Raw genomic sequence first — 27,137 nt, forward strand, 5'->3', positions numbered from 1 at the left:
TTATGTCTCAGGGAAGATGAATACAAATGAATGTCACACCTTTCAGATATGTAGATGTTAAAAGGGTTGAAAACCATGCATCCTTTTCTTTATATTTACCAATTATGCACTAGATTGTCTTTGTCTATTACATAAAACACCTATAGAATACATTGGGTTTTACATGTGTAACATGACAAAATGAAAGCGGGTTATAAGGGCATTGTAGGCTGGTCTCCGAATTTAAGAAATAAGGAATACATGGCAACTGGTTGTCATTAAGTTTAGGACCTACAGAGGAGCCAATAAAAAAGTACAATAACAGTAATTCCATTGTAATTATGTTGGAAGCAATGCTCTAAAATACAGATTTTGTTTCTAAATGACAATATTGTAGTCGAGTAAATCCTCAACCAAAACCAAAACAATCTCTAAAAATCAAATCCCTGAGATCCTTATAAAAATAGGAATAAATCATAATCATTGTGCTCAAAGTCACCTTTGTGCTGTGCAGCCCTCCGCTCTGACAGGGGGCGCTGTGCGCTGCAGCGAGGGCGGAGAAGCTCAAATAGGGGTTTTTGTTCTCGGAGCTGCTCGAAGCGCTGTCCACTTCAGCACCACAATCCAAGAGGAGGGACCGAAGCTGCGGCTCACCATCAGCACCAGCGCACACCGAGTCCAGGATACCCGAATATACTGAGAATACGCACCGATACCTGCCAGAACACCGACCTCAACAGGACAAAGGAGCGGAGACACGGTAAGAGTTAACGAAGCCCAAATAGGATAGCTCAAATAAGGTCACGGGATTCTCCCTTTCCCCCCCCCCTTGCTTCATAAATACTGGATAGCGGCATAAGGACGTGTTTACGTTCTGGTTGCGGCCCCGTATATTTATCTCCTGGTTAGTTGAAGTGACGCAAAGAGGAACAGTTTTATAAAAAGGCTGTAGGGAGTCGGTGTTTTAGCCAGGCAGCAGCCTATCCGAGCTCTGCGGATGATGCTGAGGTTTTATAACTCCTGTTTCCTTCTGTCGATACACTGTGGCCAGCTGGCTGTTGTATGTTGGTCTCACCTCGCTGCGGGACATTTAATATCTCCGGTGCCATTTTTGTTAATGTGGCTTATGGTGCGTGTTGGGTTTCATTAAACAGCCTCTTCGCTTCCTTGTGAAATCACATGCTATCTTGTATTATTATTATTGTTATTTATTGTTGATATTTATTATTATTTCGCTTTTTCAGGAATAGTTACAATACACCTTCTCAGGGTCCGTTTTGTAATGTCGGTCAAGTGAAAGGTCTGTTTTACTTTACTCTTCCTACGAACTCTCTTAAAAAGTCTCTAAAAGATCAAATTGAAGCCAAAAACATCACAACGGCTTTTCTCAGTGAAATAGCTTTTATCTTATAGCTGAATAAGAAGCCAACTTCAGCATTGGGCTTGTTCATTATCCGGGTGACATAAAGATAGGAAAACCCCGAAAAGGTGAATGTTTTGTATTCAAATTTCCTAAATGTTATTAAAAAATAAGTCATTTAGTTTAGAAAACTGTAGGACAATTTTTCTAAAATGCGTAGGAACTGGAGTTGACTTGTCATGCAGTGACTGCAGTCCCATTCAGCTGGTCAACCGTGTTATATATCTAACTGTGGGAGGGTGAAGGGTTTACCTGGTTTTATTTGATCTTTGTAACTCCACCTGTAAATGCTCCTCGGTATTTGCTACAAACTGCAAACCAGGGAAGTAACACTACAGATATTGGCATGGCAAAATATTTTTCTTTTGTTTAGTTTGACACATTTATCTGCCTCACTGTACTTCCACACCAGAGAGCAACAGGCCTACAAGTCAAAAAGGGTATTTTTGAAATATCACAAAATAATTTTAAATTTAAGGTTAAAAATAAATATCATTTAATTTACTTTAAACATTTGCCAGAAAAGAGACAACCCAATCTTTGAGCATAATGACAAAGGGACAGAAAGCAGCATTTTCTTTTAAACAGATCCTATAAAGTCTGGGACAGTTTCAGGAGAATCTGGGCCTGTGGTCCACAGTTAATGCCCCACCTACACAGGTTTTTATTTACACACACAAATTACAATTGATTGATAGTTTGTTACACATGAGCTTCAGGTTTTTTTAAACTTTGTCCACATTTACTTAGACTTTCATCAAATCGGTCTTTGTATTTGTCCTTTCTAACACCGTCTTTAAATACACGGGATCATTTCTTGAAAGGTCTTCATCCATACAAAAAACTGTCCAAAATATTTGAGTAACTATTGTGAGCGGTAAGTGATGATGTAACAGTCTCAGAAATACACCAACTGCACTTCCAGCTTGCTGTTCTTTAGCTTCCCCACAGCATGCTACTACCACCGTCATAGTTCCCTATAGGGCTGCTGTGTTGAAAAAGTGATTTAAAAAGTTTTTTTCATCAGTTTGCATAGTCTCCATAACCTTGTAAAAATAGAGCTGATATAATATTTTGCTCAAGATTTCTTCTTTGTCTCTTTAAAGGGGTGTAAAATGCTATTGGATAAAGTAAAAAAAAGCACAAACAGTTTTACTAACAAAATGCAATGCAGAGTCTTGTTTTTTTATCATACAGAGATAGTGCTGCATTGTTCCTGTGGCAAGAGCAAAGCAACAGTGGAATAGGTGCTGCTTTCCTTGAGAATAAAATTTATTCCATACAGGGAAATAACATTTTAGCAATTCCTCTGATTGATAAGAAATAATTCAGCAAGGAAATTCATGGATGCCTGAGGCAAAATAGCTGGAGAAACAAATCTTTTTTATATTTTTTTTCAGTGTGGTGACTCCAGCCAGTCAGTTCCCTGAAGCTTGTGTCTTGGGTCAATGTGCTAACCATATTTGTTTATTAACTGATCAGTTTTTATCAAACCCAAGTCATAATAGAGCCATTGCAGTGTGTCTACATACAAGCTGATTGTATGCCTTCTTTTTTATAAGCAGCCTGTAAATAGGTAATCAGTGCTTGGTTTGTGACGTGCTGCTGAGCAAAAAAGAAGAAGTCAGCAGGAGCTGTGTCAGAAGGGAGGACAGTGGCATCACTCAAGTAAACCTCAGGGATTAGCTTTCATTAGGATGTGGCTGCTCATAGTGGTAGGAGAGAAATGCCAGTCACTCGCGGTTTATTTTCCGCTGCCTCCTGTCTCTCATCCGCTTCTTGTCCTCAGACCACCTGCCTCCTGGCTGCTCAACATTCATATTGTTCCTAGATGAGCGTTGATAACCCCCCACATCTCCTCCCTACACCATACCATCTCAGCGATTCTCCTGGCCGTCCCTCTTTGGCACATGCAGCCTCTGTTGATGCACGCCTCCCTCGTCTCACCCCTCTGGCACACACACACACACACACACACACACACACACACACACACACACACACACACACAAACACACAGCTCCTCCTCCTGTCTTAATTCCTCTTACTTCAGCTATCCTGAAGGGCGAGGCCCCGAGGGTGGGAGAGAGCACAGAGCCACATCTGAGCAGGCAGCAGAGCAGAGGAAGGATGTTAAGATTGCTGCCGAGTCTAAAAGCACAACTGCCAGACATTTTCTCACAGTGCAGTCTGATTATGAGCATTTCCAAAGATAATGTTGCAGTAATAGAGCACAGCAGGTCTGTGTCTGCTCATTTGAAGAAATCTGTTTTCTGAGCTGTAGGAAAGTCAGCCTGAAAATCTACTTTACAATTTACAGGAATTCAGATGTTTAGTTCCTTTCATAAAAGATTAAGCATAAAATCCAGAAAGTTTAAACTTGGATTTTACACCAATAATGAAACTTACACCCAACGCAAGTTACATTAAAGTTTGACACTTTTCTGCTGTTAAAGTTCAGAAGTGGTTACTTACATTGGATAATATTTTGCATTAGCTTCCAAGAAATACAAAGCAGTATGTGATTCCATGCCGCTCTGATAGTGTTCCAAAAGTATTAATACATATTAAACTTTTTACATTTTGTAAAACAAAAACCACAACCTTCAATATAGTGAATTGGAATTATATGCGATAGAAACACAGACGATCAATTTTCAAGTCTACTTACAGATTCTTAATTAGATTTTGGTGTAAACTTTGACCAGGCCATTTTAACACATGTGGCAAATCTACAGATTTTATCCCTTTTCTCTAAACCTCACATTAATTACGTTTCAGCAGAGGGTAACAGTCATCCTTGGGGACATTCCTAATGATTTAGTTCTTTATAAATCTTTGTATTTTAATCTTTATGTTATGTTGCTCTTCTCATCTGAATCTTCAAAAGGAAACTGTTCACTTCAAATTGACATCCTTTCTCTATTCACTGAATGTTATGTGGAGCTTTTTCCATAAGGAACTTCCCCATAGATCCCTCTGCTAGTTTCACAGCACTCCTCCTGTCCTACGATGATAAAACTCATCCACTTTTATCTTTTCTCCTACACCTCTGCATTGACACACATGATTATACACCCGCTCCCACTTTCCTTTTAGAAGTTTGTGTTTAATTCATTCCTCCCAGCCTTGCCTTAGAGCACATGCATCACCAAGTGCTGTTTGTTTTGTTTCCTACTATTCAGATTCAGGTCAGTGTGGGAGTTTGTGTTGTTTCTGTTCTGTTTTTCTTCACTGTAAGGTGACTCTCACTGCATTCACAACATCTATTGGAGCAGTCTTCTGTAAGTGTAGAGGATGACTCACTTCTGAAACTCCAGGTTCAGTCTGTAAATCTCCTCGACGGTGGTGGAGATGCCAACCTTAGCCATTCTAACACTGTATAGAGCTTGTTCTACCATCAGCAGTGCTCAGTTTAGCGCTTCAGCATCTTCACCCACCTAACATGTTAGCAGAACAAATCTGTACTGCTCAGCCTGCTGTGAAAGAAAAAACTTTGTTAACCAGCCTGCCTCTCCTCTCTCCCCACTCCAGCTGTCCTTTTATAATCTATTGGTTTATTCAGGTTCTTGACAGTTGGGTAATACAGATTATGTGCAGCAGTAACAGCATGAGAGGACCTGTGCTCTAAATGTTGTTTATTTGTGTGAGTGTAAAAAACAGTCAAGTCAAGTCAAATTTATTTATATAGCGCTTTTCAGCAACAAGGCACTCAAGGCGCTGCACATAAGGAAAAACATTACAGTGATACAGAAAATGAAACAACAGAGGTAATTCAAAAAAAGAGAATAGAATGATGGATAAGAAAATAAAAGGAAAATTGGACTGAAAAAACTTAACTAATAATGTTCAGATAACACATTCAAAGGCCACTCTAAACAAATACATTTTTAATCTTGATTTAAAGCAAGTCAGGGTTTCAGCGCTTTTACAGTTTTCTGGTAGTTTATTCCAGATTAGTGGAGCATAAGAACTAAAAGCTGCTTCTCCATGTTTGGTTCTGGTTCTGGGTATGCAGAGTAGATTTGAGCCAGAAGACCTGAGAGGTCTGGGTGGTTGATACACTGACAACAAGTCTGTAATGTATTTTGGTGCTAAGCCATTCAGTGGTTTATAGACTAAAATAAGTATTTTAAACTCTATTCTCTGAGCTACAGGGAGCCAGTGTAGGGACTTTAGAACCGGGGTGATGTGCTCCACTTTCTTAGTTCTAGTGAGGACGTGGGCAGCAGCGTTCTGGATCAACTGCGGCTGTCTGATCGAGTTTTTAGGCAGACCTGTGGAGACACCGTTGCAGTAATCAATTCTACTAAAGATGAACGCATGAATTAGTTTTTCAAGGTCCTGCTGAGACATTAGTCCTTTAGTCCTTTAATCCTGGAGATGTTCTTTAGGTGATAGAAGGCCGACCTTATTACTGTCTTTATGTGCCTCTGAAGGTTCAGGTCTGAGTCCATCACAACACCAAGGTTTCGAGCCTGATTGGTGGTTTCTAGCTGTATTAAATGAAGCTGTGTGCTAACTTTTAAACGCTCTTCCTTTGGTCCAAAGATTATTACTTCAGTTTTGTTTTGATTCAGCTGAAGAACATTTAGGCCCATCCATGCATTGTTTTCTTCTAAGCATTTACCCAGCGCTTGAATGGGTTCATAGTCACCTGGTGACATCATAACATATAGCTGTGTGTTGTCTGCATAGTTGTGATAACTTACGTTGTTGTTTAGTAAAATATGAGTTAGGGGGAGTCGGTAGATATTGAATAGGAGGGGCCCTAAGATGGACCCTTGTGGAACGCCACATGTGATTTTTGTGGTCTCTGATGTAAAGTTACCTACTGACACAAAAAAGTCCCTGTCCTTCAAGTAGGATTTAAACCAATCGAGTGCTGTACCAGAAAGGCCGACCCAGTTTTCCAGGCGCTCTAATAAAGAGGAGTGATGAACAGTGTCGAATGCTGCGCTAATCCAGCACTGTGGTTCTTCCACAGTCTGCATTTATAGAGATGTCATTGAACACCTTGACAAGAGCAGTCTCTGTACTGTGGTGAGCGCGGAAGCCTGACTGGAAGACATCAAAGCGGTTGGTTGTTGTTAGGAAGTTGTTTAACTGCTGAAACACAGCTTTTTCAATAATCTTGCTGATGAAGGGGAGGTTTGATATAGGCCTGTAGTTCTGTAGTAGCAGCTTGTCCAAGTTGCTCTTTTTCTGTAGAGGTTTGATAATTGCTGGATTGTGTGGATTAGAGAACATCTACAATGACGTCAAATTTGTGTATATAATTCTAGTTTTCAGAGGGTTTTAAAATGTTCCCTGTATAACTGTCCGACGCTGGAAAAAGAACAGCTGAAATCAGAAGATGAAAACGTCTGACCAATATTTTGTTACTTTTATCTCTGACAATCCACTTTTAATAGGTGCATCCGAGCAATTGCTTGTGAGACCGAATGTGAATTTACTGTTAAACAACAAATACAGGCTAAAACGTATTCAAATTAACATCTCTCTTCCTCCTGAGAAGTGTTGTTATGCCAAGCCTACAGTGTTGATAGTTTACATCATGAAGCGAGCATCAGCATCATCATATAGCAATGCATGTAAAACAAAGCTTTAAATCCATGCCGGCAGGGAAATAAGAAACAAAATCAGTCATTGTGCAATTTTAAAGAGTCTGAGCTGTGAGAGCAGGCTTTTTATACTGTAAACCACAATGGCATGTACATGGTCCATTAAAAAATTGTGCTGCTCAAAGCGTGACGTCCCAACTGAAATTTCCTCTGCTGACTGTAATAAATGATCATAACATAATAGAAATTAGGGCCTTTTCTTCCTTCTGAGGGGCAGACATTATTGATGCAGTAGATGTACCACGGATTGTAGCCAAAATCCAAGAAGTTCTCACAAGCATGCCCAATAAAAAGGCTCCAGGCCCAGATGGATTCCCAACAGAGTTCTACAAAGAATTCTGGAATATTTTGGCTCCAACATTCCAAAGAATGTTGCAGGAAACCAAAGAAAATAGCATACGTCCGCTAAATTTGAATTCTGTCAACACAACTCTCCTGTTAAAACCAGGAAAAGACCCAGTACTTCCTACCAGCTACCGTCCCATATCCCTTATTAATGTTGATCTTAAAATAATCTATAAAGCCCTCACAAAAAGACTAGAAAAGGTAACTCATAATACATCCTGACCAAACTGGTTTGTTAAAAGGGAGGCATTCATCCTCAAATGCACGCAGATGTCTTAATTTAATAGACTATTCCTACAGTGAAAATATTGAGACCAATATATTATCTCTAGATGCAGAAAATGCATTTGATAGAGTTAACTGGAAATCTTTGTTTGCAACCTTGACTAAATTTGGTTTTGGAAGCTCTTTCATAAACTGGTTAAAAATATTATACGGTTCCCCAACGGCACGCCTCAGGAACAATAATCAAACATTTTCCAGATTCTTTCTTCAGAGGGGCACCAGGGAAGGATGCCCACTTTCCCTCTCATTATTTGCAATTTTTATTGAACCACTCGCGGCAGCAATCAGGCAAACTAATGATATTAAAGGCATAAAATGCATGAATATTGAACATAAATTCAGTCTTTATGCAGATGATGTATTAGTCTTTCTCCAGCATTCGCAAACCTCTGTCTCTCAGGTAATTACCTTCTTTTTTTAATTCTTTCTCAAGAATTACGGATTATTCTATAACTTGGTTGAAATCGATAGTTCTTCCATTTACCTGTTCTTTCTACAATTCCCTTAGTATACAACTACAGTCAGGGAATATTACATACTTGGGTATTAATGTTTCTCCTAGATTGGCAGACTTAACAAAATTAAACCACATCCTGCTTTTAAAAAAAGTGGAAAATGATCTCGCTAGATGGAAATCTCTATGCACATCACTCATGGGGAGGGTTGCTTCAATAAAAATGATGGTCTTGCCAAAAATCAATTACTTCTTCTCAATGATCCTAAATAAACCGTCATCTGACTGGTTTAGATCTTTGGACACTTCCATAACTAAATTTCTTGGAAAGCTAAACCCCTGCGTATTAGCTTAAAAACACTGCAAAAGACCAAAGATAAAGTTCAATTCAATTCAGTTTTATTTATATAGCGCCAATTCACAACACATGTTGTCTCAAGGCACTTCACAACAGTCAGGTACATACATTCCAATTAGTCCTAACCATTGAACAGTGCACTCAGAGTTAGTTATTTATTCAAATTGGATAAAAAGTTTTTCTGTCTAAGGAAACCCAGCAGATTGCATCTAGTCAGAGACTTGAAGCATTCACTCCTCCTGGATGAGCATGTAGAGACAGTGGACAGTCATTGGCGTTGACTTTGCAGCAATCCCTCATACTGAGCATGCATGCAGCGACAGTGGAGAGGAATAACTCCCTTTTAACAGGAAGAAACCTCCAGCAGAACCAGGCTCAGTGTGAGCGGCTATCTGCCACGACCGACTAGGGGTTTGAGAGAAAGAACAGAGCAGAGACACAAAGAGAACAAAGAAGCACTGATCCAGGAGTCCTTTCTATGGGAAGGAAAAGTAAATGTTAATGGATGTAGCTCCTTTAGTCGTTTCACCTAGAAAGAAAGAACAGATAAACTCTGAGCCAGTTTTCAAGGTTAGAGTCTGAAAAAGAGCACATATAATTAGTTACAGTAAAGCTCAGTCAATCGCCATGTCTAGGAGAGAGAAAGGGTTAAACACTAAAAGACAGGGCCATGTGGATCATCGGTAGAGGGTGAGCATTAAGTTGTTGCCAGCAGAAGCTCGGGCGATGCCCCTCTCCAGAAAGGTGTCACAGGTAGACACAGAGCCAAGCCATGTGTAGCTTCTAGGAAGAGAAAAGAGAGAGAACATAAAGTTAAAAACTGAAATAACAGCAAATAATGCAAAATTGGAGAGTAGTGTGAGAATGTAGCGAACAGGGTGAAAGTGGTTATGTCCTCCAGCAGCCTAAGCCTATAGCATCATAACTACACAGATAGTTTCAGTTCAGATTATTTAGTTAAACGACGCTTATTTACAACAAGGCACCCCACAAAGGGTCCCACTGATGGTCATTGTTATACTAAAAACCACAAGGATTGGGATACCTCTCTCTGTCAGACTGATTATAACCATTGAAAAAGAGAAGGGGTCTTACAGGTAGCAGAAATGGAGGGTGTTTTTGCACCTCAACCATAACTGAGCCAGTTTAGGCTAAACCCGAATCCCCCTTACTCTGTCCAACAGGGAGGGAGGAAGGCTCCCTCCCTGATAAATTAAGCCACTCTAACTATAAGCTTTATCAAAAACGAAAGTTTTAAGCCTAGCCTTAAAAGTAGACAGGGTGTCTGCCTCACAGACTAAAAGCAAGAGCTGGTTCCACAGGAGAGGAGCCTGATAACTAAAGGATCTGCCTCCCATTTGACCTATTGGAAGCATATATATAGTAAAGAGAATTGGCCCAAGTACTGAACCCTGTGGTACTCCACAATTAACCCTGGAGTTTAAAGATGATTTATCATTTACATGAACAAACTGGAATCTGTCAGACAGATAAGATTTAAACCAGCCTAGAGCTGTTCCCCTGATCCCTACAGCATATTCCAGCCTTTCTAAGAGAATATTATGGTCGACTGTATCAAATGCAGAACTGAGATCTAACAGAACCAGAACAGACACAAGTCCATTATCTGAGGCCATAAGAACATCATTAGTGACTTTCAGCAGAGCTGTTTCAATGCTATGATGAGCTCTGAAACCTGACTGAAACTCTTCAAACAGGTCAATGCTGAATAAATGCTCACACATTTGATTAGCAACTATTTTCTCAAGAATTTTAGATAAGAATGGAAGATTGGATATAGGTCTGTAATTTTTCAAGTCATCTCGATCAAGCGAAGGTTTCTTAAGTAAAGATTTAATTACAGCTAACTTAAAAGCCTGTGGTACATATCCATTTACTAAGGATAGATTAATCATGTCTAAAATGGGGCTGGTAATCAGAAGGAACTCTTCCTTAAATAATTTGGTTGGGATTGGGTCTAACATACAAGTTGAACATTTAGATGAAGCTAATATTTCTGATAACTCAGGAACCTCCACAGGATCAAAACTGTCCAAACACAAATCAAGTTCTGCAGTTATTTCCAATGTTGTCTCACTTGCTGAGGATGAAGTAATCATCTTCAGGAGTATGTCAAAGATTTTATTTTTAATAGAATAAATTTTATTTAAGAAGTATCCCATAAAGTAATTACTTCTAAGAGCTAAGGGAATGGATGGCTCCACAGAGCTATGACTCAGTGTAAGTTTAGCAACTGTACTAAAGAGAAACCTAGGATTATTCTTGTTCTCTTCTATTAATGATGAGAAATAAGCTGTTCTGGCTTGGCAAAGTGTATTTTTATACAACAGTAGGCTATTTTTCCAGATTAAGTAGGAATCCTCTAGGTGTGTAGAGCGCCATTTTCTCTCCAATTTTTTAACATTGTGCTTTAAAGTATGCAGATCTAAATTAAACCAAGGAGCCTGCCTCCTATGAATGATTACCTTCTTTTTCAAGGGGGCTGCATTGTCTGATGCATCACGCAATGATGAAAAAACACTATGAACAAAAGAATCAATTTGTGAAGGGGCAGAAACAAAATTATTGGCCTCCACTGAGTTTTTCTGTGATAATGGGGAAATTAAAAGTGGAACAGATTCTTTAAAGGTTGTTACAGCATCGTCTGATAATGATCTACTATAATGAAATGTTCTTTCAGGAGTGGAGTACTCTGTTAAATCAAACTCAAAGGTTATTAAAAAATGGTCAGACATGACAGGGTTATGAGAAAATATTGTTATGTCTTTACACTCAATGCCATATGTCAGCACAAGGTCCAGAGAATGAAGACAAAGGTGGGTAGGTTTGTTAATGTTTTGAGCAAAGCCAATTGAGTCTAAGATAGCATTACACGCTATATTTAGGCTATCACTTTCAGTGTCAACATGAATGTTAAAATCCCCCACTATAATAACTTTATCTGTATTTAACACTAAATAAATAAAAGGTCTGAAAACTGATCTAAAAATTGAGAGTAAGGGCCTGGTGGACGGTACAAAACAACAAACAGAAGTGGTTTTATTGCTTTGCAATTTGGATGAGGAAAACTAAGGATTAAATATTCAAAAGAGCTGTAGCTATTGATTGGTCTGGGACTAATCAATAAATCGGACTGAAAGATGGTTGCTACTCCTCCTCCTCTCCCGGTATTTTGAGGAATGTGAAAATTTAAATAATTAGTAGGAGTTGACTCATCATAATGAATGCTTTAAAAGCCTCAGTATCAGCACCTCTCTGACAGCATGGTGGGAATATCTAAAAATGACAGGGTCTTCACTAATCCCATGCGGACGCACACCCATCTGGAACAACCCTGACATCCTACAAAAAAATAATATGATAAACTTTCCACATTGGGGGAGTAAAGGAATTGAAAACCTGGAACATATATTTAAAGGAATTCAGTTCATCCCATTTAACAGATTAATTATACAATATGGGATGGACAAGAATACATTTTTAGAATATCAACAAATTAAATCTATAATAAAAAATAAATTTGGGCTTAAAACGTTGGGTTACAAGTGCCATCAAGTGTACTAGAGTTCCTAAAACTCAACCCCCCCAAATTAATGTCTAAGATACAAAGGACCGGGGCTTGACATTAACTTTTTTGCTCACCGGCCACTGTGGCTAGTGGTTTTCCAAAGTTACTAGCCACTCAGCATTTTCACCACCCACAATGTTGGTGTGGTGAATTTATGATTAATATGATTAAAGCTGACTATAGCGTGCTAAAGTTTACTTGAACTTGATTTACAACATTTTTAAATGTAAATGACCTTTTTACACAATCATATCAAGAATACATAAAATATTTACCACTTCCGGTCATTATCAAGCATTCAGCTCTGATAAGGTTCTGTGCAGGGGCGTTTTTAGGATCTAAAAACATTGGGGGCTTTAGCCCAAACCCAAAATATTTATATTTCCATAAGACAGTTTATAAGTAATTTAAAGTTAAAATAACATAGGACATGTTGTACCAATCCTCTGTCTCGGCTGGTTTTAGACTGAATGTAAGTTATTGTGAATCAAACAAAAAAGGTTTACAATAATTTTACTTGTTTTTTATTTTTGTTTGAAGCTGAATGAAGGATAAGAAGAAACAGAGTTTAGGACTGATGAAAAACCCTTTTGCTGAAGCAAATAATGACACATTTTGAGGTATTTAGAAAAGAACTTAATTGGAATTTTTGCTAACAAAACTTTTTCTTAAACTCAGAGATGTTAACTATGGGCCAGATAAATGAGCTTCTTTTGTCATCTACATAAATTACCTTTTCAAACGTTACATTCTCATAAAAGTATTCCACTCCTAAGGTTCCATTGTCTTAATTTCTTACATTTCAAAAAAGGAAACTGGTATAAAGTAGATTTTTATTAAATCTTAGTCAAATGATAAAATCCTAAAACACATTTATTTCTGTTAATTATGCCAACAGCTTTTGAAACTTTTTATTAAAATTGTTCCTTCTTTTCTGAACCTGTTCTCTTTTATTGCCATCTTTTCAGCCTTTTATTCCACTTCTGAGGAAACTTGGCTGCCAAAAATAATAAAAGAAACATTTTTCAACAGTCTTTTGTTCTGCACTGAGCATGTGAGACATTAGTGCAGTTCTTACTATTAAACACTTTGAGAGGAAAGTGTTAAGTTGTGCTGTTTAAAATATAGCATAGAGCCTCATCCTGGACCTTATCAATACTAATATTACAGTTATTAATAACTGTATACATATAGTATGTATGTCTCACCTTCAGTAAAACTGTATCCTTGTTTAATTAGTTTAGTTTATTTAATATTACATGTGTATTCAGAAAAATAAAATAGTTAACTAATCAATGGTCCATCTGTGTTAAATTGCTATGATTTATTTCTTAATTATCCTGCATCTTTAAAGCCAGAGCTTTATGTTTAGAATCAGCACAGAAGATATGAAAGAGAAGAGGGAGGTTTACTTTTGAACTTTCTACTACGTCTTATTGGAACTAGGAGATATTGTCCTGGTTTATTGAGCAACACCTGGTTCTGTCTACATGTAGAACTAGACTCTAAGACCGGCTGCAGCCATGAGATCCAATGTGTTGATCTGAAGGACCTTTTCATGTGTTCAGCTATGTTAGGATTAAATGCTTTTATTTTGACTGAAGTAAAGGACCAGATATTTCCACATTATGATGCAAATCCAGCTAGAATGCTGGGTGAATCAGTGATTATCTGTAACTTACAATTAGCCCATTCTGAGTCCGCATTCAGATTTTACCGTTATCTTCAGCCTGGGTTATACCGCTCTGCTTCCACCTGTTCCTGTACACACACACGCACCAGCCTCCCACTCTCTGGTTGGGTCTGCGGTTGCTCTGAAATGATCCCTGTTTGAGGCGTTCAGTGTAACTCTTCGGGTAATGAATGAGGCAGGTCGACGGCCCTGGAGTGAACTGCTGTTCTGGAGTTCTCCAGAACAGAGTCCGTCTCTGCCTGTGCACGTAGTTGCGCATTCGTGGTGCAGCAAGTGCCAAATAAGTATTTTTTGTTTCTCCTTTTAACTTATTGTCAGGTTAGGTGGAGGGGGAGGTGACTATGTGGAACACAATTGAAAAAAAAAAAAAGATTGTTTTTAAATAAAAATGTGAAGTCCAATACCATTTTGTGGCTGCATCTTTTTAATACTTCTAAATTTCTTCTATCAAGAAGTCCGGGGCTATTCAGAAAACCTCCGGGGCTAATGACCCGCCTGATTCTGTGTAAAGCTCCCTTTATATGAAAAGAGAGAGCAAACACTGTACGCAGGCGGGGCTCATGGGAGTTGTAGTGTCGCATTTCAACTTACTTATTATTTCAGATCCCATTTGAGAAAATTACAAATAAAAACTGTACATATAATTCAACCCGCCAAAGTCGCTAGTCGGAGTGGCTGTGTTACCCGCCACTGCTAAAATTCACCCGCATTTGCAGGTTAATGTCAAGCCCTGCACAGGACACTGGGTTTTGCACCGTCTAATACCTGTTTACACTGCACAGGCAATATACCTGACAATTACATCCATGCACTATGGTTATGTACACCTGTTCAGAGGTTCTGGCGCCTGATATGTGAAGACTTATCAAAGTGTCTGAGATGTAATATTTCACCTTCCCCCTCAGTTTGCTTGTTGGGCAACTTAGATGATGTCACCATAGAGACATATTCAGCACACATGGTTGTCACTTCCTTATGTTTTGCTAAGAAAACTATCCTCATGAATTGAAAAAATAAAAACCTTCTTAATATTAACCAGTACAGAAACCTTCTTTTGGATTATATAAGTATTGAGACAGCCTCTGCCTCCTCATCAGATCAATCTCTCTGGGCTCCTTTAATTGGCTCCATCACTTAGTGGGGGTGGGGCACCTTTGGCTTCGTCCTGTAGGGCATTGTGGCAGATGTAGGGGTGTGTCTGGATTTGGAGCATTTGGGATGTCCCTGGGCTGGGATCTCTGGGGGGTCTGGTGCCGGGGGGTGTGGCCCCAACTTGGGTGGGGCTTTGGTGGCTCTCTGTGGCAGCATGGTGGTCTTGTGCATGGCGGCTTTGGCCTCCGTGTTTTGTATGGCTGGGCGGGCGTCGCTGGGCTCAGCGGTTGCATCGGGCCTCTTAGCCTTATGAGGTGGGGTTTGCTTGTCTGCTGGGTGGTTCCTGATGGGTGGAGTGTGCTTGGGGTTGGTGGTCTCCACCGTGCCCCTACCGATGCATGGAAGGATGTGTGGTGTTGCTGTGGTGTTGGCTTGGGGTGAACCGCAGCATGGCTTGGCTCTGCTTGGCTGGCATGGATGTTGGTGGTTCTGCATCTCGGCGGGGAGTGCGACCTCTTTGCTGTGCGTGCTGTGGCCTTTCTTTGCCACCCTTCTGCTTGTTAGGCTGGTGTCTTATCCTTGTGCATGGTGGTGGGCGGGGTGGTGCATCGCAGGGTCTGCTTGACTACCTGGCTGCCCCTGGGGGTCTCGGCTTGATTGTCTGCAGGGCGTGCATGTGCCTATGCTGGTCCGGAGCTTGCATTTGGGTGGGCCTGCCATTTTGGGTTGGGTGTTTCTTGTTGGCGGCCTCGGTGTTGGACGTGTTTTGTTGCCCTGCTTGCCTGGTTGTGGCTGGGGTCTGGTGCCGGGCATTGGGGACTGGGCGCTCTGGCCCGTGGTTGGTCATGTGCCCCCCTTTGTGTGGCGTATACTGGTTGCGGTGGGCCGGCAGGTCTGTTCTTTTTTCTGTGGTGGAGCCGCACTCTTGGTCGATGCTGCACATGCTTCCGGCTGGCTCCTTTTTATTTGGGGGCGGTGGCTCCTTTGGGTGGGGGATTGGGTGTCAGGGCTGGGGATCGGGGTTTGAGGGTTTGGATGGTTACGGGGGGGCTGGGGTGTTGGTCCTGGTTTTCTGGTTTTCAGTCAGTTCTTGGGGCCTGGTGCCTGTCCCTAGCCTTTCGCCCAATGGATGTGCCTATGCCTCCGTCCCTTGTTGGAACTCGGCGAACAGGGGTGCCTATTGGGGTCTGCCGGGGAGCTGGCTCCCTGGGAGAGCATTTTGCCCCCCAGTCCTTCCCTCCCCATCCCCGGAAACCTCCCTCCGCCCACTCCATCACACTACCACTTATGTAGGGCCTTGGGGTGCAGGTGCATCATTGGGGTGCCGCAAGGGATTTCCATCTTTGCGGTCCCATGGCAGCCTGTGCCCCAATTTTGTTGTACAACTTAGACACTCATTTATAACATTTTCATGGCATTCATATGTAGGGCCTTGGGTGTGAGTGCACTCAATGGCACTAAGAGGGAGGGTATTTTATTACCCTAACCTCTGGCGCCCTAACCTCTAAGGGTTAAGGTGCATGTAGACATTTAGGGTTCTGGGTGGGGGGGCATGGCAGACCCTCCCCACCCATTTTTCTTTTTAAATGCACACTACAACAACATGCATCAACACCACATTTGAGCAGGCAGAGGTTGGCTTGGGGTCTTTTCCCAGCCTCGTTTGCTCTTTGCCATCTGGGGTCGGAGGCCGGGAGAGGGAGCGGGCCTTCTGGTTGGGATCTGAGGATCGGGTCTTGGGGGTTGTCTGGTGCTGGGGTGGCTATTCGGCCCTCTTGGGATCGTTTGGATTGCCTTGGATCTCGGTCCCTGGCTTCAGTGCCCGGTCCGTCGGTTGGGGAGGCGTCAGGCTCCGGCGAGGTCTTGGCCGGGCGGTGTGCAGTGTTGATTGAGATGTGGCTTCACTTTGATGGGGGGATGGCCAGCTTGCTTGGTGCGGTGGGGTGTGCCGTGCGGGAGGGTGGGTGTCCGGCATCCTGGGGCTCCTCCGGGGTTTGGGTGTGGGGTTGACGGGTGCCCGGTCCTTGGCGTGCTGTGGTGGCCTTCCTCCAATGCTTCCTTCTGTGCCCTTGGCCGGGCGCAGGGCTATGGTTGGTGGTCAGGTGGGTGGGGCAGCGGAGCATGTCTTGTGCCTGCACTGGGGCGGCTGATGAGACGGGCCTGGTTACCCGGCTGGTGCATTTTTGTCTTTCACGGACTGATGGGCTGGGGCTGCTGACGGTGGCCGAATGGTTAGGAGGGCTTGGCGGTGTGCTGCTCTGCTGACTGTTGTGTCTGGGGCAGGGATCAGGGGGTGGTGGGCTAGGGTGTGGCGTGGGGAACTGCAGCATGTGGGTGAGGGGGTTGTGTCCTGTTCTTGGATGTGAGGTCACCAGCATCTGGATTAGCTGAGCGCCGATGGTAGAGCTGAGCTGGATAATGTTTGTACCTAGACTAATGTTTCAGTGGCAGTGATGTGGTGTGTCTGTGTGGTTGCAGGGGCGGGGTGGGGGACGCTGGCCTCGAGTGCTTGCCGCTGGCTGGGGACCTCTTGCCGGGTGAGTTTGTCCCATCTTGGTGTGGCGTCGGGGCGGAGCCTGTGGGTTCACTGCTGCAGCTCCCTGGGGCTTCTGCACTGTGGCTGCTGGGTGGTTCCCCTGGGATTCTCCTGTGCTCCTCTCTGGAGGGGTTACGGTAGTCCCAGCGCTGGTTCTCCTGGGGTTCCTGTGCTCTGGGGGGCCTTCGGATGTCTGAAGTTTGGATCTCCTCCGTATCTGTCCCGGGTCCAGGGGTCGGGTCTGTGGCTCCTCACACTCACTATTGCATATTTTTATGGAGAAACTTTGTATGCACATGCGCGCTCACACTCAGACCCACAGGTGTTTAGATTCAGGTGTTAACAGATACACAAATTTTCTATATTGAGCTGCATTTACCACTAAATACATCTTGCATTCATAAGTACTGCGCACCTTTCGGTAAAAAGGCTAGTAATACGAACATTTCTGCAGGTGTAGAAGCAAGCAGGGTGTTATCTTGTATTCTCTTCATCCTTCTTTCTTTCCTCCATTCTATTCTCCTTCTCTCCCCTTTTCCTTTTTGCCCTCCTTTCTCTCTTTTGTGCTTCTTTTTTTTCCTTTCCATTTCAGTCTCCGTTTCCGTAACAATTGAAATAATCCCAAAGCAGTTTCTAATAAAGTTTATTTTTATGAATATCAAGCAGAGCTTTAAAGCGTCAGCTGTATTGCTCCACTTATGAAAGTAAATCTGTTGGGCTTTTTCCTGGCACTCAGACAATAATTCTGAGTGCTTCTCTGCCGGACAGGATACGGTAAAAAAAAAAAGACATTATTGATGCTCTCCAAGGCTTTCTCGTCTGACGACACTGGCGTGACCAGCCGGGTCAGGGCATAGCAGACCCAGATGACTCAGTTGCAGTGCACATTACTTTGTTTGGCGGCGAACAGGCAGAGCAATTTTAAACAGTAGCAGAAAATGAAATGTAGGCTCAGAATTAAGGCTTTTAGTGTCAAAGGAAAGGAGCCATCCAGGGACAGCTTCTCGTAAGCCATTATGCTCTTGGGAGCAATGCATTCAGATATATCCCAACGGCTTCGCTGACCCTTCATTACCCTGTATTAAGCTAGAAGAGGGCTTTCCTGCTTGGTTTATTCATTTTCTATTTTCTTTTATCATATAAGCTTTTGGACTGGGAGGCTTTTTGTAGAGATGCACCAATCAGTGGAGCAGAGAAAGAAATGACCAATATTTCCTAATATTGTCTTACTGGGATAATCTTGCACTCTTGCCCACACCTATATGGGACATTTGATTTTGAGCAAAAATGAAGATAATGTAAATTCTTAATTTTTAGATAAATTCAAAACTACTAACTCTGTCAAAAAACCTGCAGCACATTTTTTCTTTTTATGTGTTATAGTAGGGAAAAAAATCAGAATCGGACAAAATCAGAGTTATCAGGTTATACTGGAAAAGCCTGATCGGTGCAACAATTTTTTTCCTTGATCTTATTATCTTCAACAATATATCTTAACATCTTATTCTTCCTTCTGACCCATCTTGATCCTGTATTATTTTATCCCTGTGATTAAGTATCACTCTAACATCTCTGGAATATCACACCAGTCATTTAGAGTTAATTGAGTTTTTCTTTCTGTGCTTCTCAGTGCAGAACTTTAGGTTTCAGGTCAGCTTTCCGACTGTGTGGACTATTTAAACGAGTTGGGAGATCAAGAGGAGGCCTGCTTCATCTTTTGATCAAAGACAGCTCAGTCCCAGATTCATCCTCTTTAAGAGACAGAAAAAAATGAAATAAAATTTAAATCAGGCTGTGATTTGAATACTTTAGGTCACATATTCTTTTTTGATAAACTTTTCACACTGATACTAGTTAAATAATAACCAACCTCTGATGTTTTATTGCAAATCCTAATAGTCTTGCTATCAATTCAATTCAATTCAAAAATACTTTATTAATCCCAAAGGGAAATTAAATGTTGTTGTAGCTCATTATGAAAGTTTCTTCAAAGAGCCGTTGTAGATGCTGATGGCTGTGGGCAGGAAGGATCTCCTGTAGCGCTCCGTCTTACAGCAGATCTGAACTATCTTTGCCTTTTTCTACGGTAGACTGATGTTCTTTCTGTCAAGGGTTCTGTGTGTGGCCATGGGGATGTCTGTTTTGTGTGTGTGCTATAAAGAGCACATGAAACTGCAATGTTGAAGTCAATATAGTCAAGAAAAGAGGCCAAGCTCATTTTGAAGTCGAGGCCCTTTTGAGGCTTACACAGTTACTCCTCCAAGGGCACAGTTTGACTGCTTGTTAACAATCTTCGGGCTCTATGTGTGTCTACTGCGTGTGTGTGTGTCGTGTGAGCGTGTGTTTGTGATGCATTCCCCAAAGGACCCCTTTCCTCTATGCAACTGACTACAGAGCTGCTTTGAAATTGCGTCTAAAGAGGAGAGGTGAAGGAGGAACGAGAGAGTTAAAGAGAAGGGACAGAAGAATGAAGGAGGAAGCTGGGGTGAGACAAAGATGAATGGATGAGGGGGGAAAGCAGTTGAATACTTAATTTCTTTTATTCCAGCACTTGTTCATTACTGAACTCTTTTTACCCTCATAATTTAGGAAGATTTCCCGGTGTGCATGTTGGTTTTCTCCAGGGAACAATGAGAGGTGATGCTCTTTTTAGGACCTATCAGGGGTGATCATGTCTGTAGCTACTGTCAGGAAGCTGATAAATAATAAAGGGAATTGGCGTCCAGTTACTTCAGGTGATCGCTGTGTACTTTTCAGAAGAAGTTTGTGTGTTTATGTGTGGGTGTGGGGGCCTGTTGGTGAAAATAATAGAGAGGTGCAGTGGTAGCAGCTGCTGCATCCAGCACACCCTCCCCCGAAAACCATCTGCTCTGCTCACTCCAAGGTATTGACACACACACACACACACACACACACACACACACACACACATGCGCCTTCCTCTTTGATCTTTTAACTAAACAGACACCACATACAGAATATAATATATTCTGTCTGTCCGTTTCATATTGTCCAAACTGTTTTATTAACTCTGGAACTTTAATGTATTGCTGATGCAACATGTATAAAATTGTTGTGGTTGTGGATCACAGTGAGATATTAATCAATTTGTCATTTATGATGGTGTTAGAAAGTACTGTAGAAACCTGCAGCAAAACCTGCCAGCATATTCAGTGTTAACTTTTTCCCAGTTTGTCATGTTACAACCACAGACCTCAGTGTTTATTATTGAGATTTTATATTATGGACCAACACAAAGTTGAACATAATTCTGAATTGAAGGAAAAATGATACATAGTTTCAACCTTTTATGAACAAAACAGCAATCAGACCGATTCTTATAATTGCTGACCAATTACTGACTTGCTCAGCTTTCTCGCATGTTCCGACTAGGATTTTGATGGTGCAAGATCCATCACCCTAATCTTTAGCTTCCTGTAAAGATTCATCAGATCCAGGTCAGGCCTCGGGCCACTCAAAAGAAACATGTTGGCCAAAGTAAAAGATAAGCCTAAATCTGCCAGCAGTATGAATAATGTTGAGCCTGTAAATACAGGGCAATCCTGGAAAAAAAAACTGAAAACAAACCTGTTTGAGACAGTCGCAGACATTTACCTTCCAGCAGGACAATTGTAAACATGAAGCCAGAGCTCCAATGTAATGGTTTAGATAAAACACCTTCAAGTGCACAGTCAAAGTGTAGACATATAGTAAATCTGCTTGTGAGTCTGTGACAAGACTTGAAAATTGATGCTTAGAGACCACCCAGGTTTGATGAATTTAAGCCAAAGCAGTTCAGGTTCATGAAAAGCTGTGAAACAGCCTTTTAGTTTAGCAGCTATAGGAAGCTCCAGAACTGAATTTACAAGCAGGAAAAATGCTGCCAGATAATGGTTTTAAAAGTGGTGGAGACATCTGAAGTTGGCTAGACCATCGATAAGTTTCTAGTAAATAGTGGAATCTGTCAGCAAAACAGCGCAACCCAAGAACTACTTCCTTTCTTACTTCAGAATATGAGAGGAGGTCCAACATATGTACATCATCAAGCTTTTTAGCTGTCCCTTTCATATACAGGGCTTTCCCTTGAGCAGACAAGATCACACACACACACATCGACTGAATAATGCCTCACAACTTTTTGACAGGAGATGTTGTCAAGAGATGAGCTAATTAGTATCTGCAGAAGCTTAGGATCATCTGAAGTCCATGTCTAATGGGCCTCTTAAATCAACACGCTGAACCCAATCTGCTTCAAGGATCTGCAGTATAGGCACATGTTAACAAAACACACAAAGAATAAATGAAAGAATGAATGAATGAAGGCCTTGGTGATGCTCTACCCAAGACATCCCCACTGTAAATGGCTGTTGATTGTTGTTGTTTCCCAGTATTCCTCAGAGAGTGTCATGATTGGTGGGTGTTTTTGGGTTCTTCTTCTTCTTATTTTTCTTGATAGGTTTTGAATCATGCTTCTGTTATTTTCCTGGTCATGCTTTAGTTTTTGTCTTCTAGTTCATGTTTTGTCAAGTTAGGTTTTTTGTATCTGGTTATACTTTAGTTTCATGGTTTACTAGTTGTGTTTAAGTTTGTATTCAAGTCTGAATTGCTCCAGCCACGTTTTTTTCTCTCCTGTCTGTCAATTAATTTTATTCGGTTCACCTGCACCTAGCAATCAGTCTCCTCGTTTCACCTGGTTCATGCTCCATATACAGGTCCTTCTCAAAATATTAGCATATTGTGATAAAGTTCATTATTTTCCATAATGTAATGATGAAAATTTAACATTCATATATTTTAGATTCATTGCACACTAATTGAAATATTTCAGGTCTTTTATTGTCTTAATACGGATGATTTTGGCATACAGCTCATGAAAACCCAAAATTCCTATCTCACAAAATTAGCATATCATTAAAATGGTCTCTAAACGAGCTATGAACCTAATCATCTGAATCAACGAGTTAACTCTAAACACCTGCAAAAGATTCCTGAGGCCTTTAAAACTCCCAGCCTGGTTCATCACTCAAAACCCCAATCATGGGTAAGACTGTCGACCTGACTGCTGTCCAGAAGGCCACTATTGACACCCTCAAGCAAGAGGGTAAGACACAGAAAGAAATTTCTGAACGAATAGGCTGTTCCCAGAGTGCTGTATCAAGGTACCTCAGTGGGAAGTCTGTGGGAAGGAAAAAGTGTGGCAGAAAACGCTGCACAACGAGAAGAGGTGACCGGACCCTGAGGAAGATTGTAGAGAAGGGCCGATTCCAGACCTTGGGGGACCTGCGGAAGCAGTGGACTGAGTCTGGAGTAGAAACATTCAGAGCCACCGTGCACAGGTGTGTGCAGGAAATGGGCTACAGGTGCCGCATTCCCCAGACCTGGGCTACAGAGAAGCAGCACTGGACTGTTGCTCAGTGGTCCAAAGTACTTTTTTCGGATGAAAGCAAATTCTGCATGTCATTCGGAAATCAAGGTGCCAGAGTCTGGAGGAAGACTGGGGAGAAGGAAATGCTAAAATGCCAGAAGTCCAGTGTCAAGTACCCACAGTCAGTGATGGTCTGGGGTGCCGTGTCAGCTGCTGGTGTTGGTCCACTGTGTTTTATCAAGGGCAGGGTCAATGCAGCTAGCTATCAGGAGATTTTGGAGCACTTCATGCTTCCATCTGCTGAAAAGCTTTATGGAGATGAAGATTTCATTTTTCAGCACGACCTGGCACCTGCTCACAGTGCCAAAACCACTGGTAAATGGTTTACTGACCATGGTATCACTGTGCTCAATTGGCCTGCCAACTCTCCTGACCTGAACCCCATAGAGAATCTGTGGGATATTGTGAAGAGAACGTTGAGAGACTCAAGACCCAACACTCTGGATGAGCTAAAGGCCGCTATCGAAGCATCCTGGGCCTCCATAAGACCTCAGCAGTGCCACAGGCTGATTGCCTCCATGCCACGCCGCATTGAAGCAGTAATTTCTGCCAAAGGATTCCCGACCAAGTATTGAGTGCATAACTGTACATGATTATTTGAAGGTTGACGTTTTTTGTATTAAAAACACTTTTCTTTTATTGGTCGGATGAAATATGCTCATTTTGTGAGATAGGAATTTTGGGTTTTCATGAGCTGTATGCCACAATCATCCGTATTAAGACAATAAAAGACCTGAAATATTTCAGTTAGTGTGCAATGAATCTAAAATATATGAATGTTAAATTTTCATCATGACATTATGGAAAATAATGAACTTTATCACAATATGCTAATATTTTGAGAAGGACCTGTATACACCTCTCTTCTGTTCATTCCTCGCAGAAAGATTTTGGATCACCGTCTCTCTTCATGTCTGTCCTTTTTTGATCATGCCAAGCCTGTTTTGCCAGCCTGCCCATGTCTGTTTTTGCCGTCACCCTCTGTAGTATGTTTTTGTTAATTAAATCATTTCATTTACCGTCATGCTGCCTGCTCGTCTGCATTCCAGGGTCCTCCGCTACACAAACCATGACAGAGAGCTTGCTAAAACCTTCTGCTGTGATCGATATTGGAGATAAAAAACAAAAACAAAAGAATGAGTGGGAGAAACAGTCCTTTCAGCAGCCACTTCCACTGTCATAATCCTGAGTGCGTGATGTGGAGAGGATCGGGCGGAGATAAGATGATGACTCAGGGAGCATCTGTCACTTGAGGAAATGAGACAGAGCCTCAGTGATGGCCTGTTTGGAGAATACCAACCTCTCCTGTTCACCCATTAAAAGATTAATATAATCACTTTATAGCCTCCATTTGCACTTCATATGGTTGATCTGAATCATGTTGCATATCTGCAGCGTTTCTTTAGATCATCTAGTTGCCTTTACACAAACACAGCTTTAATTATTTGCGTAGCAGTTGTTCATATTCAGTGACTGGTGCAGAAGACCAAATGCCATCAGTGCTGAGCTTTCACAATGTGGCAGGATTCTTTTTATTTACCCCAGAGAGACATTGAGATAGACCAAGGACACGGAGAAAAAAAAGCAGGAAAAGGTGATGCTGGGAGCAATTGCTCAGCTGAAAAGATGAATCCCGTCTCTGACCTTTTCTGTCTTTTCATTGCAGAGCAATCAGGGAATTTAAATCAGCACAGCCTGATGCGGTCCTCCCAATTCTTTTAGAGGAGGCCGAAGCTGTATTAACAGCCTGTTCCCTTTCCTCCTCTGCTTAGAGCTGGTGCACACCAGTAGGTTCTTGTAGCAGAGGGACTTCACTGTAGAACCCAAACCTGTGTGTGGGTTTTGAGTGGCACTGCTTTTAGTGTCTTGTGGTCAGAATGTGTGTGTGCTCAAAGCAGCCAGTGGACTCTCTACAGCCTGTCAAACAGCTGTCAGAGGGGGAGGGGTGAAACAGTCAGTGTGTCTCTGCATGAATATGTTAACGTTAATTAAATATTCCTGCAGTGCTAGACCTGTAAACAGATGCTTTTTTTGAATGATAAACAACAAGTTTGAGTAAAAGACCTAAATACTTACTGAGTGTTTATTTATGCATTGATTATTGCTGAATAAACTCAGTGAATAATGGCAACAAAGAGATGCAATTTATTTCAACAAAACATTTCTCCGAAATAGTGAGGGAAACACATTTACACATATGTATGTTATTACTATGAGGAGCACAACCAAGAATGCAATTATTTAAGAGAAGATAAAATAAACTGATGGCTATGAGACATAAAGTTACATATTAAATATCGGACCTGCATTTAAAGCAGGTTTAAAGTAGTTTTGGAACAAATAAAGGAGTGCTATGCAAAGCTTGATGCACCCATCGTTAATCTTTAAAAACTAGTTTTAGGGCTTTGTTTTTATCTCTTTCTGTTCAACAGGAAAGGCGAGGCAGTGAATGCTTTTAATGATCTGAATCTACAAATGTTGATCCAACAATCAGGAGCCAATGGCTTCTCTGAGCATCTGCTTTGTTCTTTAAATTTAAACAGCAGAAGCTTCCAAAGAGCTTTCAAGGTAGAAACTGTAATAAAAATAAAGTTTAAAAATGTCATTTTTTGAAAGGTGAAATCACAAATATACAGTGTGTTTTGATGCACTGAATTATCATCAATATTTTAACTTACCTTGCAGTACAGCAAATAAACATAGTGGTAGAAAAAGGAACTTGCTGGGTCTATTAAATGCACTTTACTCATGTGGCTTTTTAGTTTAATTTCAGTTGAATATCATTTTTTTATATAGATTGCACCACATCACAACTAAAGGTTATAACAGTGCACCAGACATAAAAAGAAATGGATCCAAATGAAAGTCAGTCTGTTACATTTGATCCAACTGCAAATAGTCCAGTTTGAACCAATAGTATGGAGAGAGAGAGAAAGAGTGAGAGAGCTCTCCCTTGAAAGACTTTTATATTGTAACTTAAATGATTTGACCAGCAGCATTTGTACAGGCCTGGGTGTGCACTTGAGTTAAATTAGACAAAATTAGCTCTCTACAAATGATGAATATAAAGGTGAAGTACAGCAAATGTCCTCTGTTCATTTCATGTACTTAAAATGTCTGTAAAGTAGAGAAACTGAAAGCCCGGCATGACTCTACCACTCAGACAGCAGGGTCGCCTGCTCACACCTTCTCAGACAGAGTTTACACGTAGCAGCCATGGATAGTGGATGGTGAATTATTTAGGAGCTCTATCAGACAGCGTCTCCCTGACAAAGTCAAACCTGATATTGGACTGATTTGCAAGGAGAGAAGATGCTGTAATATGGTAGCCCCCACTGAGCCCTTTATCTACTATTCAACAGACCCTCTGAGGGGAGAATCCAAGATGGATTTTAGAGCTGAGCAGTTATATGAGATTGGCACGAGGCACAATTGTATTCCTACATCTGAAAGAAGGTGATTTTAACCGGAGCATGTATGAGCATGTCATCTGCCGAGGGTTACATTTACCTTAGGCATGGTGAGGTAACATATTAGTACTGCCTCTTAACATCTCATGCTGTCAATTCCTTTCATGTCTTTAAACCTTTGTGACCACTTTGATCGAGCTATCACAACCAATTACTCAGACTAATTGTATTTAATACTCAATCTGAAGGAGTAGGCTGCATGGGAGGTCTGCTCATCAGGACCTCTGACAGAAAATTAAAGCTGCAGATCTATAAGACTCTGCCTTTATAAATACTGATAGTGCATCCAACATTGTTTTGGAAGGAAGATTATGCATGCTTTTTATCATTTTTTACCCAAAAAATCTGATGAGTGTGGAAATCAATTGTATCAACCCCCTTGAATCGACATTCTGTAAAACCACTTTTATCTACAGTTGCAGCTGTAAATCCTTAGGGGTTTGTTTCTACCAGCTTTTTAGTGAGCCCACAGGCCCCGCCGGCAGCCGTCTATGTCAGAGCAGATCCAGCCATCACCCCCCATTCAGAGGCCTGACAGAGCCAGGGGACACAGGCCCCGGCAAGCAGACACTGGAAGTGAGCCACCAATACACCAGCAGGCAGAGACACCATCCACCGGCAGGGAGTGTGGCAGGGAGGAAACAGGCCCCACATTTGATGGGAGGGCTAAACTGATCCAGGAGAGGGAGCAGTTTAAGACCCAACCTGACACAAAACAGGCGCAATCACACATTCCCACCCTCATGCAAACACATAAAAACACTCTCACCCACACACCCAACTTAAAGACACAGAAAACTGCTACGAATACCTCAGAGAGGCAACCAGCCCCTGGACACCGGAGGTGGTCCCCTTCATTCAGGGGGG

At 41.6% G+C, this 27,137-nt stretch overlaps 1 protein-coding gene across 3 annotated transcripts in view; it reads left to right on the plus strand.

The window, feature by feature from the left end:
- Nucleotides 1-551: 551 nt before the first annotated feature.
- srrm3 (serine/arginine repetitive matrix 3) overlaps nucleotides 552-27,137 on the plus strand; it is a 113,631-nt gene continuing 87,045 nt past the window's right edge. The window contains exon 1 of one of the 3 annotated variants that reach the window (XM_047379423.1): nucleotides 552-739. The gene's annotated coding sequence lies outside the window, so the exon portion shown is untranslated. The remainder of the gene's footprint in view (nucleotides 740-27,137) is intronic. The other 2 variants (XM_047379422.1, XM_047379421.1) reach the window with 2 other exon arrangements.

Source organism: Girardinichthys multiradiatus, chromosome 11, assembly GCF_021462225.1.
Source record: "Girardinichthys multiradiatus isolate DD_20200921_A chromosome 11, DD_fGirMul_XY1, whole genome shotgun sequence".
NCBI lineage: Eukaryota > Metazoa > Chordata > Actinopteri > Cyprinodontiformes > Goodeidae > Girardinichthys > Girardinichthys multiradiatus.